Genomic DNA, 13,154 nt, shown 5'->3' with positions numbered 1-13,154 from the left:
TTTGAAAGTTGAATGCTTAAAACCAGCAAATCAAATTGTTTGGGGACAGACTTGGTGGAGACAACCGTGCACTGAATGTAATCCTTGGTGAAGATTGCCACTCCCCTATCTTTGGAAGTTATGTCTTGCCGAATAAGGTTATAACCAGAAAGGTTAACATCAGTATTCAAAACAGTCTTCCTTAAAACTTCTTCAGGATTGGTGGGTCCCCTGCGGGATGGTTGAGCTAACGTAGGCTAATGTGATTAGCATGAGGTTGTAAGTAATGAGAACATTTCCCAGGACATAGACATATCTGATATTGGCAGAAAGCTTACATTCTTGTTATACTAACTGCACTGTCCAATTTACATTAACTATTACAGTGAAAGAATACCATGCTATTGTTTGAGGAGAGTGCACTGTTTTGAACATGACAAGTTATTAATTAACAAATTAGGCACATTTGGGCAGTCTTGATAGAACATTTTGAACAGAAATGCAATGGTTCATTGGATCGCACAGAAACTTTGCACATACACTGCTGCCATCTAGTGGCCAATATCTAAATTGGACCTGGGCTGGAATAATACATTATGGCCTTTGTCTTGCATTTCAAAGATGATGGTACAAAAAAAATACAAAAAAACATTTGTTTTTTTCTTTGTATTATCTTTTACCAGATCTAATGTGTTATATTCTCCTACATTCCTTTCACATTTCCACAAACTACAAAGTGTTTCCTTTCAAATGGTATCAAGAATATGCATATCCTTGCTACAGGCAGTTCGATTTGGGTATGTCATTTAAGGCGAAAATTGAAAAAAAATATGCGGATCCTTAACACCAACACAGCTGGATTGGAGCTGTGAACCCACACTTTCAATTGATCCATTTTAGGTAATAAGCTTCTAGTGTTCACGTGCCGAAAACAGAAAAATCAGTGAAGCAGATATCAGAGCACTGGTCAGAATTGGCTGGCAACAGTAGATGGGCCAGGGTGTACATCGAGATTTCCAGATATCATCAACAGTAATACAATCAAGGCACGGCAGAGGACAGGGAGAGCTCCGCAGTGATGATTTATGACATCTGAATGTGCATCAGATGGCAACAAGGTCATATTGTACAGCAATTTCATCAGGAAACATGAATACAAAGCCAGCGAGAGGTGATTATAATATGCAGAGAGGCCAAAAGTCAGTGTAACCAATAGAGAGTCAGAGTCCCGAGTGTGGGAACAAACATTGCCTGTTCCACGGTTGGGTAAAGAACGTTTGTAGTCAACAAAGTATGAAGGAGTCATGAGGCAAATAGCAAAACAGCAAAATGCACAAGAAAAGAAATATATGTATAAAGACTTGGGGCTAGCCATTGTAAGTTCAGAGTCACTCAACCCAACAGTGTGTGAGTCACTCACCCCAACAGTGTGTGAGTCACTCAACCCAACAGTGTGTGAGTCACTCACCCCAACAGTGTGTGAGTCACTCACCCCAACAGTGTGTGAATGCTGGAGGCGAGCAAAAGAGCAGGAGAGAGGGGGGAGTGTGGTGGGGGTACCTGTACCAGACAGGGGGAGACAGGCCAGGGCAGACAGTGAACAGAGAGGGGGGAGTGTGGTGGGGGTACCTGTACCAGACAGGGGGAGACAGGCCAGGGCAGACGGTGAACAGAGAGGGGGGAGTGTGGTGGGGGTACCTGTACCAGACAGGGGGAGACAGGCCAGGGCAGACAGTGAACAGATCGCCAGGTGGAATCCAAGCAGCAGTGCAGGCGGCAACAGGAGTAGGTGTCACACCCACTTGGGAGAAGCTAATAATACTGGAGGCAGATGTCTTGTAGAAAACGCCAGTGAATGGTCTCTGAACAGCAGGAAGGGGCATCAGAGGACGTTTCAAAGACTCCTGCCACTTGTTGGGGCCAAAGGCCACGACACCTTTTACCTCACACCTTAGTGCTAATTGAATGTGTATCTGGTCTGGAAGCCTGGGAGCCTTAACTCAGCATTCAGTCCGACATTAAGTCAAATATATCATTGTAATGTACTTTATTTTTTATTTTTTTTCTTGGCTTTCAAAATAGCATCAGAGCAAACACTACTCACTCAGTTCCAGGTTGGATGGTGTCCTCAGGTCTCTGCTGTTTATTTGCTAGAGCACCCTCCGTATAGCTTGGAAAAAGAAAAACCTTGGAAGCAGGAATCTCTCCGGTTAATTTTGGTCAGAATTAGGTTGTAAGTTTGGAGTTTTGATCTGGAGCGAAGGCCACGCTGTAGCATCCTGTATATGTACCTGCCGAAAAATCAAAGTTTATCTAACTCCAAATATTTCCTTTTGTAAAAAAAAAAAAAAAACATTTTGAAAAACGTGAGCGCTCGCATGCAGCTGTGTCTCTCTCTATGCAGCTGTGTCTCTCTCTCTGCAGCTGTGTCTCTCTCTCTGCAGCTGTGTCTCTCTCTCTGCAGCTGTGTCTCTCTCTATGCAGCTGTGTCTCTCTCTATGCAGCTGTGTCTCTCTCTCTGCAGCTGTGTCTCTCTCTCTGCAGCTGTGTCTCTCTCTCTGCAGCTGTGTCTCTCTCTCTGCAGCTGTGTCTCTCTCTCTGCAGCTGTGTCTCTCTCTCTGCAGCTGTGTCTCTCTCTATGCAGCTGTGTCTCTCTCTATGCAGCTGTGTCTCTCTCTCTGCAGCTGTGTCTCTCTCTCAGGCAGCTGTGTCTCTCTCTCTATGCAGCTGTGTCTCTCTCTCTGCAGCTGTGTCTCTCTCTATGCAGCTGTGTCTCTCTCTCTGCAGCTGTGTCTCTCTCTATGCAGCTGTGTCTCTCTCTCTGCAGCTGTGTCTCTCTCTATGCAGCTGTGTCTCTCTCTCTGCAGCTGTGTCTCTCTCTCTATGCAGCTGTGTCTCTCTCTCTGCAGCTGTGTCTCTCTCTCTGCAGCTGTGTCTCTCTCTCTGCAGCTGTGTCTCTCTCTCTGCAGCTGTGTCTCTCTCTATGCAGCTGTGTCTCTCTCTATGCAGCTGTGTCTCTCTCTCTGCAGCTGTGTCTCTCTCTCAGGCAGCTGTGTCTCTCTCTCTATGCAGCTGTGTCTCTCTCTCTGCAGCTGTGTCTCTCTCTATGCAGCTGTGTCTCTCTCTATGCAGCTGTGTCCCCCTATATGCAGCTGTGTCTCTCTCTCTGCAGCTGTGTCTCTGTCCATGCAGCTGTGTCCCCCTATATGCAGCTGTGTCTCTCTCTATGCAGCTGTGTCTCTCTCTCTATGCAACTGTGTCTCTCTCTATGCAGCTGTGTCTCTCTCTATGCAGCTGTGTCTCATGTAAAGACATGTTGGGGAATAGAGACCCTCCATCTCTCTAGAACATGATCAGTCCTAAACACCAAGCCAAGACATTTCTCAGCTTGCTGTACTACTAGCCTGATGTAGCTATGCTATCCTCCTACTAGCCATGATGTAGCTATGTTATCCTCCTACTAGCCATGATGTAGCTATGTTATCCTCCTACTAGCCATGATGTAGCTATGTTATCCTCCTACTAGCCATGATGTAGCTATGCTATCCTCCTACTAGCCATGATGTAGCTATGTTATCCTCCTACTAGCCTGATGTAGCTATGCTATCCTCCTACCACCCTGATGTAGCTATGTTATCCTCCTACTAGCCTGATGTAGCTATGCTATCCTCCTACTAGCCTGATGTAGCTATGCTATCCTCCTACTAGCCATGATGTAGCTATGTTATCCTCCTACTAGCCGACGTAGCTATGCTATCCTCCTACTAGCCATGATGTAGCTATGTTATCCTCCTACTAGCCTGATGTAGCTATGCTATCCTCCTACCACCCTGATGTAGCTATGTTATCCTCCTACTAGCCTGATGTAGCTATGCTATCCTCCTACTAGCCTGATGTAGCTATGCTATCCTCCTACTAGCCTGATGTAGCTATGCTATCCTCCTACCACCCTGATGTAGCTATGCTTCTTCCTACTAGCCCGATGTAGCTATGCTATCCTCCTACTAGCCCGATGTAGCTATGCTTCCCTCCTACTAGCCTGATGTAGCTATGCTATCCTCTTACTAGCCCAATGTAGCTATGCTATCCTCCTACTAGCCCGATGTAGCTATGCTATCCTCCTACTAGGTTTCTTAAAATAGTATTCTCTATTCTAATAAAAACTACTGGAAAACAGGGAGGACCACTGTTTGGGTGTCTGTAAGTCTCTTTTCCATATCTTCATCTTCTTCAGCTTGTTTTCTACCCCTCGTTCCCTCCACCCCGCCCAGACTACCCTGATGTCCCTCGTTCCCTCCACCCCACCTATCCCACCTATCCCAACCAAAAGCCATGGATTACAGGCAACATTCACACTGAGCTACACAGGTCAACATCCACACTGAGCTACACAGGTCAACATCCACACTGAGCTACACAGGTCAACATCCACACTGAGCTACACAGGTCAACATTCACACTGAGCTACACAGGTCAACATCCACACTGAGCTACACAGGTCAACATTCACACTGAGCTAAACAGGTCAACATCCACACTGAGCTACACAGGTCAACATCCACACTGAGCTACACAGGTCAACATCCACACTGAGCTACACAGGTCAACATCCACACTGAGCTAAACAGGTCAACATCCACACTGAGCTACACAGGTCAACATCCACACTGAGCTAAACAGGTCAACATCCACACTGAGCTACACAGGTCAACATCCACACTGAGCTACACAGGTCAACATCCACACTGAGCTACACAGGTCAACATCCACACTGAGCTACACAGGTCAACATCCACACTGAGCTACACAGGTCAACATCCACACTGAGCTAAACAGGTCAACATCCACACTGAGCTACACAGGTCAACATCCACACTGAGCTACACAGGTCAACATCCACACTGAGCTAAACAGGTCAACATCCACACTGAGCTACACAGGTCAACATCCACACTGAGCTACACAGGTCAACATCCACACTGAGCTACACAGGTCAACATCCACACTGAGCTACACAGGTCAACATCCACACTGAGCTACACAGGTCAACATCCACACTGAGCTACACAGGTCAACATCCACACTGAGCTACACAGGTCAACATCCACACTGAGCTACACAGGTCAACATCCACACTGAGCTACACAGGTCAACATCCACACTGAGCTACACAGGTCAACATCCACACTGAGCTACACAGGTCAACATCCACACTGAGCTACACAGGTCAACATCCACACTGAGCTACACAGGTCAACATTCACACTGAGCTACACAGGTCAACATTCACACTGAGCTACACAGGTCAACATCCACACTGAGCTACACAGGTCAACATCCACACTGAGCTACACAGGTCAACATCCACACTGAGCTACACAGGTCAACATCCACACTGAGCTACACAGGTCAACATCCACACTGAGCTACACAGGTCAACATCCACACTGAGCTACACAGGTCAACATCCACACTGAGCTACACAGGTCAACATCCACACTGAGCTACACAGGTCAACATCCACACTGAGCTACACAGGTCAACATCCACACTGAGCTACACAGGTCAACATCCACACTGAGCTAAACAGGTCAACATCCACACTGAGCTACACAGGTCAACATCCACACTGAGCTACACAGGTCAACATCCACACTGAGCTACACAGGTCAACATCCACACTGAGCTACACAGGTCAACATCCACACTGAGCTACACAGGTCAACATCCACACTGAGCTACACAGGTCAACATCCACACTGAGCTACACAGGTCAACATCCACACTGAGCTACACAGGTCAACATTCACACTGAGCTACACAGGTCAACATCCACACTGAGCTACACAGGTCAACATCCACACTGAGCTACACAGGTCAACATCCACACTGAGCTACACAGGTCAACATCCACACTGAGCTACACAGGTCAACATCCACACTGAGCTACACAGGTCAACATCCACACTGAGCTACACAGGTCAACATCCACACTGAGCTACACAGGTCAACATCCACACTGAGCTACACAGGTCAACATCCACACTGAGCTAAACAGGTCAACATCCACACTGAGCTACACAGGTCAACATCCACACTGAGCTACACAGGTCAACATCCACACTGAGCTACACAGGTCAACATCCACACTGAGCTACACAGGTCAACATCCACACTGAGCTACACAGGTCAACATCCACACTGAGCTACACAGGTCAACATTCACACTGAGCTACACAGGTCAACATCCACACTGAGCTACACAGGTCAACATCCACACTGAGCTACACAGGTCAACATCCACACTGAGCTACACAGGTCAACATTCACACTGAGCTACACAGGTCAACATCCACACTGAGCTACACAGGTCAACATCCACACTGAGCTACACAGGTCAACATCCACACTGAGCTACACAGGTCAACATCCACACTGAGCTAAACAGGTCAACATCCACACTGAGCTACACAGGTCAACATCCACACTGAGCTACACAGGTCAACATCCACACTGAGCTACACAGGTCAACATCCACACTGAGCTACACAGGTCAACATCCACACTGAGCTACACAGGTCAACATCCACACTGAGCTACACAGGTCAACATCTACACTGAGCTACACAGGTCAACATCCACACTGAGCTAAACAGGTCAACATCCACACTGAGCTACACAGGTCAACATCCACACTGAGCTACACAGGTCAACATCCACACTGAGCTACACAGGTCAACATCCACACTGAGCTACACAGGTCAACATCCACACTGAGCTACACAGGTCAACATCCACACTGAGCTACACAGGTCAACATCCACACTGAGCTACACAGGTCAACATCCACACTGAGCTACACAGGTCAACATCCACACTGAGCTACACAGGTCAACATCCACACTGAGCTACACAGGTCAACATCCACACTGAGCTACACAGGTCAACATCCACACTGAGCTACACAGGTCAACATCCACACTGAGCTACACAGGTCAACATCCACACTGAGCTACACAGGTCAACATCCACACTGAGCTACACAGGTCAACATCCACACTGAGCTACACAGGTCAACATCCACACTGAGCTACACAGGTCAACATCCACACTGAGCTACACAGGTCAACATCCACACTGAGCTACACAGGTCAACATCCACACTGAGCTACACAGGTCAACATCCACACTGAGCTACACAGGTCAACATCCACACTGAGCTACACAGGTCAACATCCACACTGAGCTACACAGGTCAACATCCACACTGAGCTACACAGGTCAACATCCACACTGAGCTACACAGGTCAACATCCACACTGAGCTACACAGGTCAACATCCACACTGAGCTACACAGGTCAACATCCACACTGAGCTACACAGGTCAACATCCACACTGAGCTACACAGGTCAACATCCACACTGAGCTACACAGGTCAACATCCACACTGAGCTACACAGGTCAACATTCACACTGAGCTACACAGGTCAACATCCACACTGAGCTACACAGGTCAACATCCACACTGAGCTAAACAGGTCAACATCCACACTGAGCTACACAGGTCAACATCCACACTGAGCTACACAGGTCAACATCCACACTGAGCTACACAGGTCAACATCCACACTGAGCTACACAGGTCAACATCCACACTGAGCTACACAGGTCAACATCCACACTGAGCTACACAGGTCAACATCCACACTGAGCTACACAGGTCAACATTCACACTGAGCTACACAGGTCAACATCCACACTGAGCTACACAGGTCAACATCCACACTGAGCTACACAGGTCAACATCCACACTGAGCTACACAGGTCAACATTCACACTGAGCTACACAGGTCAACATTCACACTGAGCTACACAGGTCAACATTCACACTGAGCTACACAGGTCAACATCCACACTGAGCTACACAGGTCAACATTCACACTGAGCTACACAGGTCAACATCCACACTGAGCTACACAGGTCAACATCCACACTGAGCTACAATAGTCAACATCCACACTGAGCTACACAGGTCAACATCCACACGACACGTACTAAGAGTATGTCTTCACTGACGTTTTAAATATTTCCCTAACCGAATAATACGTACATATTTCAAGCAGACCGCCATAGTCGCTGTGCCCAAGGTAACCTGCCTAAATGACTCCCGCCTCGTAGCACTCTCGTCTTTAGCCATGAAGTGTATTGAAAGGCTGGTCATGGCTCACGTCAACACCATCATCCCAGACACATGCCGCTCCAACAGATCCACAGATGACGCAATCTCCATTGCACTCCACACTGCCCTTTCCCACCTGGACAAAAGGAACACCTACGTGACAATACTGTTCGTTGACTAAAGCTCAGTGTCCCTCAAAGCTCATCGCTAAGCTAAGGACCCTGGAACCAAACACCTCCCTCTGCAACTGGATCCTGGACATCCTGACGGGCCCCAGGTGGTAAGGGTAGGTAACACAGGGGCCCCTCAGGGGTGCGTGCTTAGTCCCCTCCTGTATTCCCTGTTCACCCACAACTGCTTGTCCACGAACGACTCCAACACCATCATTAACTTCTTGTCAATATGGGGGCGCTGTTTTCACTTTGTAAAAATTCGTTACCAATTAAACTGCCTCGTACTCAATTCTTGCTCGTACAATATACATATTATTATTACTATTGGATAGAAAACACTCTCTAGTTTCTAAAACCGTTTGAATTATATCTGTGAGTAAAACAGAACTCAAGTTGCAGCTAACTTCCTGTCAGGAAGTGTGAAATCTGAAATCGGGCACTCTGTTCCAGGGTCAGTTTATTAATTTGCATGTAATCTATGAGTCGACATGCACTGCATACGATTTCCCCTAGATGTCAGTAAGCAGTGAGAATTGGAATAGGGTTGTTAGGCAGATCTGAGGCCATATAAAGGCTCTTGGAACGTGGGGTGCACTCTTTTCAACGTTCGTCATGGCGCAAGACAGACCTCAGGATGGCATTCTGAAAAGCTCTCGTTATAGGCCTTAGATATATCCGGCTCTGATTTTATTCGATATAGGTGTTAAAGACATCATAATGTAGTTATTTTAAACCGAGTTATATCAGTTTATATCAGTATATTGCGATTTTCGGATATTTCTTTGTGCTGCGTTATGAAGAGTTGGACACGTCTGGGCCACATAGCTAATGTTTGCTGCTAATTCCTAAGTTGAAGACGACAATCTACAACCGAGCAACGATGATTCTGGACAAAGGACCACTTGCACAAGATTCTGATGGAAGCTCATCAAAAAGTAAGAACTATTTATGATTCGTTGTTCTTTTGAAAAATGTTACACTACTATTCCGCCATTAATTTCGGTGCGGTCTCGCTTTAACGCACGCTGTATGTCGTAGTAACGTTAATTTTAAAAATCTAACACAGCGGTTGCATTAAGAACTAATGTATCTTTCATTTGCTGTCCAACCTGTATTATTTAGTCAAGTTTATGATTAGTTATTGATTAGATTAGGTGCCTCTCCCAAGATTTCTCCCGACATTTTGTTGGCAGCTTGGCTACTATTCTCATTGTATAACCACGATTTGTGCCGCTAAATATGCACATTTTTGAACAAACAATATATGTATTGTGTAATATGATGTTATAGGACTGTCATCTGATGAAGTTTTGAGAAGGTTAGCGAAAAATGTAATATCTTTTGCTGGTTTATTCGCTATCGCTAACGTGCATGAATCAATGCTGCTGTGTGGTTGGCTATTGTAGTAAGCTAATATAATGCTAATGTCATGTTTTGTCTTTGATCATGTCTTGTCCCTGTGCTTCCCTCTGCTGGTCTTATTAGGTTCTTTCTCTTTCTCTCTCTCTATCGTTCCGTTCATGCTCCCAGCTGTTTCTCATTCTCCCTACGACCTCATTTACTCTTTCTCACCTGTCCCCTATTTTGCCCTCTGATTAGAGTCTCTATTTCTCCCTCTGTTTTCCGCTCCTGTCCTTGTCGGATTCTTGTTTGATGTTTGCTGTTCCTGTGTCCTTGTTTCGCCCTGTCGTGTTCTTTGCCTTCTTCAGATGCTGCGTGTGAGCAGGTGTCAATGTCAGCTACGGCCAGTGCCTTCCCGCAGCGACCTGCAGTCTGTGGTCGCGTCTCCAGGCGTTCCTCTCTATTGACGAGAGGATTTCAGTTTCCTGTTTTGGATTACCATTGATTATATCCAGGAGAATCATTATTTGTTTAATACTGGAATAAAGACTCTGTTACTATTACGTCGCTTTTGGGTCCTCATTCATCAGCTTAACAGAAGAATCCGACCAAGATGGACCCAGCGACTATGGATTCTCTCAACACTGCCGTCGAGTTCCAGGGAGCAATGCTCGGCAGACACGAGCAGGAATTGTTTGCTGCTCGTCATGCCGTTGAGACCCTGGCCGCTCAGGTCTCCGATCTCTCTGGACAGTTTCAGAGTCTTCGTCTCGTGCCACCAGCTACTTCCTGGTCTTCCGAGTCTCCGGAACCTAGGGTTAATAACCCACCATGTTACTCTGGGCAGCCCACTGAGTGTCGCTCCTTTCTCACCCAGTGTGATATTGTGTTCTCTCTCCAGCCCAACACGTACTCAAGAGAGAGAGCTCGGATCGCTTACGTCATATCACTCCTTACTGGTCGGGCTCGGGAGTGGGGCACAGCTATCTGGGAGGCAAGGGCTGAGTGTTCTAACGATTATCAGAACTTTAAAGAGGAGATGATACGGGTTTTTGATCGTTCAGTTTTTGGGAAGGAGGCTTCCAGGGCCCTGGCTTCCCTATGTCAAGGTGATCGATCCATAACGGATTACTCTATAGAGTTTCGCACTCTTGCTGCCTCCAGTGACTGGAACGAGCCGGCGTTGCTCGCTCGTTTTCTGGAGGGACTTCACGCTGAGGTTAAGGATGAGATTCTCTCCCGGGAGGTTCCTTCCAGCGTGGACTCTTTGATTGCACTCGCCATCCGCATAGAACGACGGATAGATCTTCGTCATCGAGCTCGTGGAAGAGAGCTCGCGTTAACGGTGCTTCCCCTCTCCGCATCTCAACCATCTCCTCCCACCGGCTCAGAGACTGAGTCCATGCAGCTGGGAGGTATTCGCATCTCGACTAAGGAGAGGGAACGGAGAATCACCAACCGCCTTTGCCTCTATTGCGGTTCTGCTGGACATTTTGTCATGTCATGTCCAGTAAAAGCCAGAGCTCATCAGTAAGCGGAGGGCTACTGGTGAGCGCTACTACTCAGGTCTCTCCATCAAGATCCTGTACTACCTTGTCGGTCCATCTACGCTGGACCGGTTCGGCTGCTTCCTGCAGTGCCTTGATAGACTCAGGGGCTGAGGGTTGTTTTATGGACGAAGCATGGGCTCGGAAACATGACATTCCTCTCAGACAGTTAGGGAAGCCCACGCCCATGTTCGCCTTAGATGGTAGTCTTCTCCCCAGTATCAGATGTGAGACACTACCTTTAACCCTCACAGTATCTGGTAACCACAGTGAGACCATTTCCTTTTTGATTTTTCGTTCACCTTTTACACCTGTTGTTTTGGGTCATCCCTGGCTAGTATGTCATAATCCTTCTATTAATTGGTCAAGTAATTCTATCCTATCTTGGAACGTTTCTTGTCATGTGAAGTGTTTAATGTCTGCTATCCCTCCTGTGTCTTCTGTCCCCTCTACTCAGGAGGAACCTGGTGATTTGACAGGAGTGCCGGAGGAATATCATGATCTGCGCACGGTCTTCAGTCGGTCCAGAGCCAGCTCCCTTCCTCCTCACCGGTCGTATGATTGTTGTATTGATCTCCTTCCGGGGACCACTCCCCCTCGGGGTAGACTATACTCTCTGTCGGCTCCCGAACGTAAGGCTCTCGAGGATTATCTGTCTGTTTCTCTCGACGCCGGTACCGTGGTGCCTTCTTCCTCTCCCGCCGGAGCGGGATTTTTCTTTGTTAAGAAGAAGGACGGTACTCTGCGCCCCTGCGTGGATTATCGAGGGCTGAATGACATAACGGTTAAGAATCGTTATCCGCTTCCCCTTATGTCGTCAGCCTTCGAGATTTTGCAGGGAGCCAGGTGCTTTACTAAGTTGGACCTTCGTAACGCTTACCATCTCGTACGCATCAGAGAGGGGGACGAGTGGAAAACGGCGTTTAACACTCCGTTAGGGCATTTTGAATACCGGGTTCTGCCGTTCGGTCTCGCTAATGCTCCAGCTGTCTTTCAGGCATTAGTTAATGATGTACTGAGAGACATGCTGAACATTTTTGTTTTCGTTTACCTTGACGATATCCTGATTTTTTCACCGTCACTCGAGATTCATGTTCAGCACGTTCGACGTGTACTCCAGCGCCTTTTAGAGAATTGTCTCTACGTGAAGGCTGAGAAGTGCGCCTTTCATGTCTCCTCTGTCACTTTTCTCGGTTCTGTTATTTCCGCTGAAGGCATTCAGATGGATCCCGCTAAGGTCCAGGCTGTCAGCGATTGGCCCGTCCCTAAGTCACGTGTCGAGTTGCAGCGCTTTCTCGGTTTCGCTAATTTCTATCGGCGTTTCATTCGTAATTTCGGTCAAGTGGCTGCCCCTCTCACAGCTCTGACTTCTGTCAAGACTTGCTTTAAGTGGTCCGGTTCCGCCCAGGGAGCTTTTGATCTCCTCAAGAAGCGTTTTACATCCGCCCCTATCCTTGTTACTCCTGACGTCACTAAACAATTCATTGTCGAGGTTGACGCTTCAGAGGTGGGCGTGGGAGCCATTCTGTCTCAGCGCTTCCAGTCTGACGATAAGGTCCATCCTTGCGCTTACTTTTCTCATCGCCTGTCGCCATCGGAACGCAACTATGATGTGGGTAACCGCGAACTGCTCGCCATCCGCTTAGCCATAGGCGAATGGCGACAGTGGTTGGAGGGGGCGACCGTCCCTTTTGTCGTTTGGACTGACCATAAGAACCTTGAGTACATCCGTTCGGCCAAACGACTTAATGCACGTCAAGCTCGTTGGGCGTTGTTTTTCGCTCGTTTCGAGTTCGTGATTTCCTATCGTCCGGGAAATAAGAACACCAAGCCTGATGCCTTATCCCGTCTCTTTAGTTCTTCTGTGGCTTCTACCGACCCCGAGGGGATTCTCCCTGAAGGGCGTGTTGTCGGGTTGACTGTCTGGGGAATT

This window comes from Salvelinus alpinus, chromosome 7 (assembly GCF_045679555.1).
Source record: "Salvelinus alpinus chromosome 7, SLU_Salpinus.1, whole genome shotgun sequence".
In the NCBI taxonomy this organism is placed as follows: domain Eukaryota; kingdom Metazoa; phylum Chordata; class Actinopteri; order Salmoniformes; family Salmonidae; genus Salvelinus; species Salvelinus alpinus.
Note: the sequence above shows the minus strand (reverse complement) of the source record.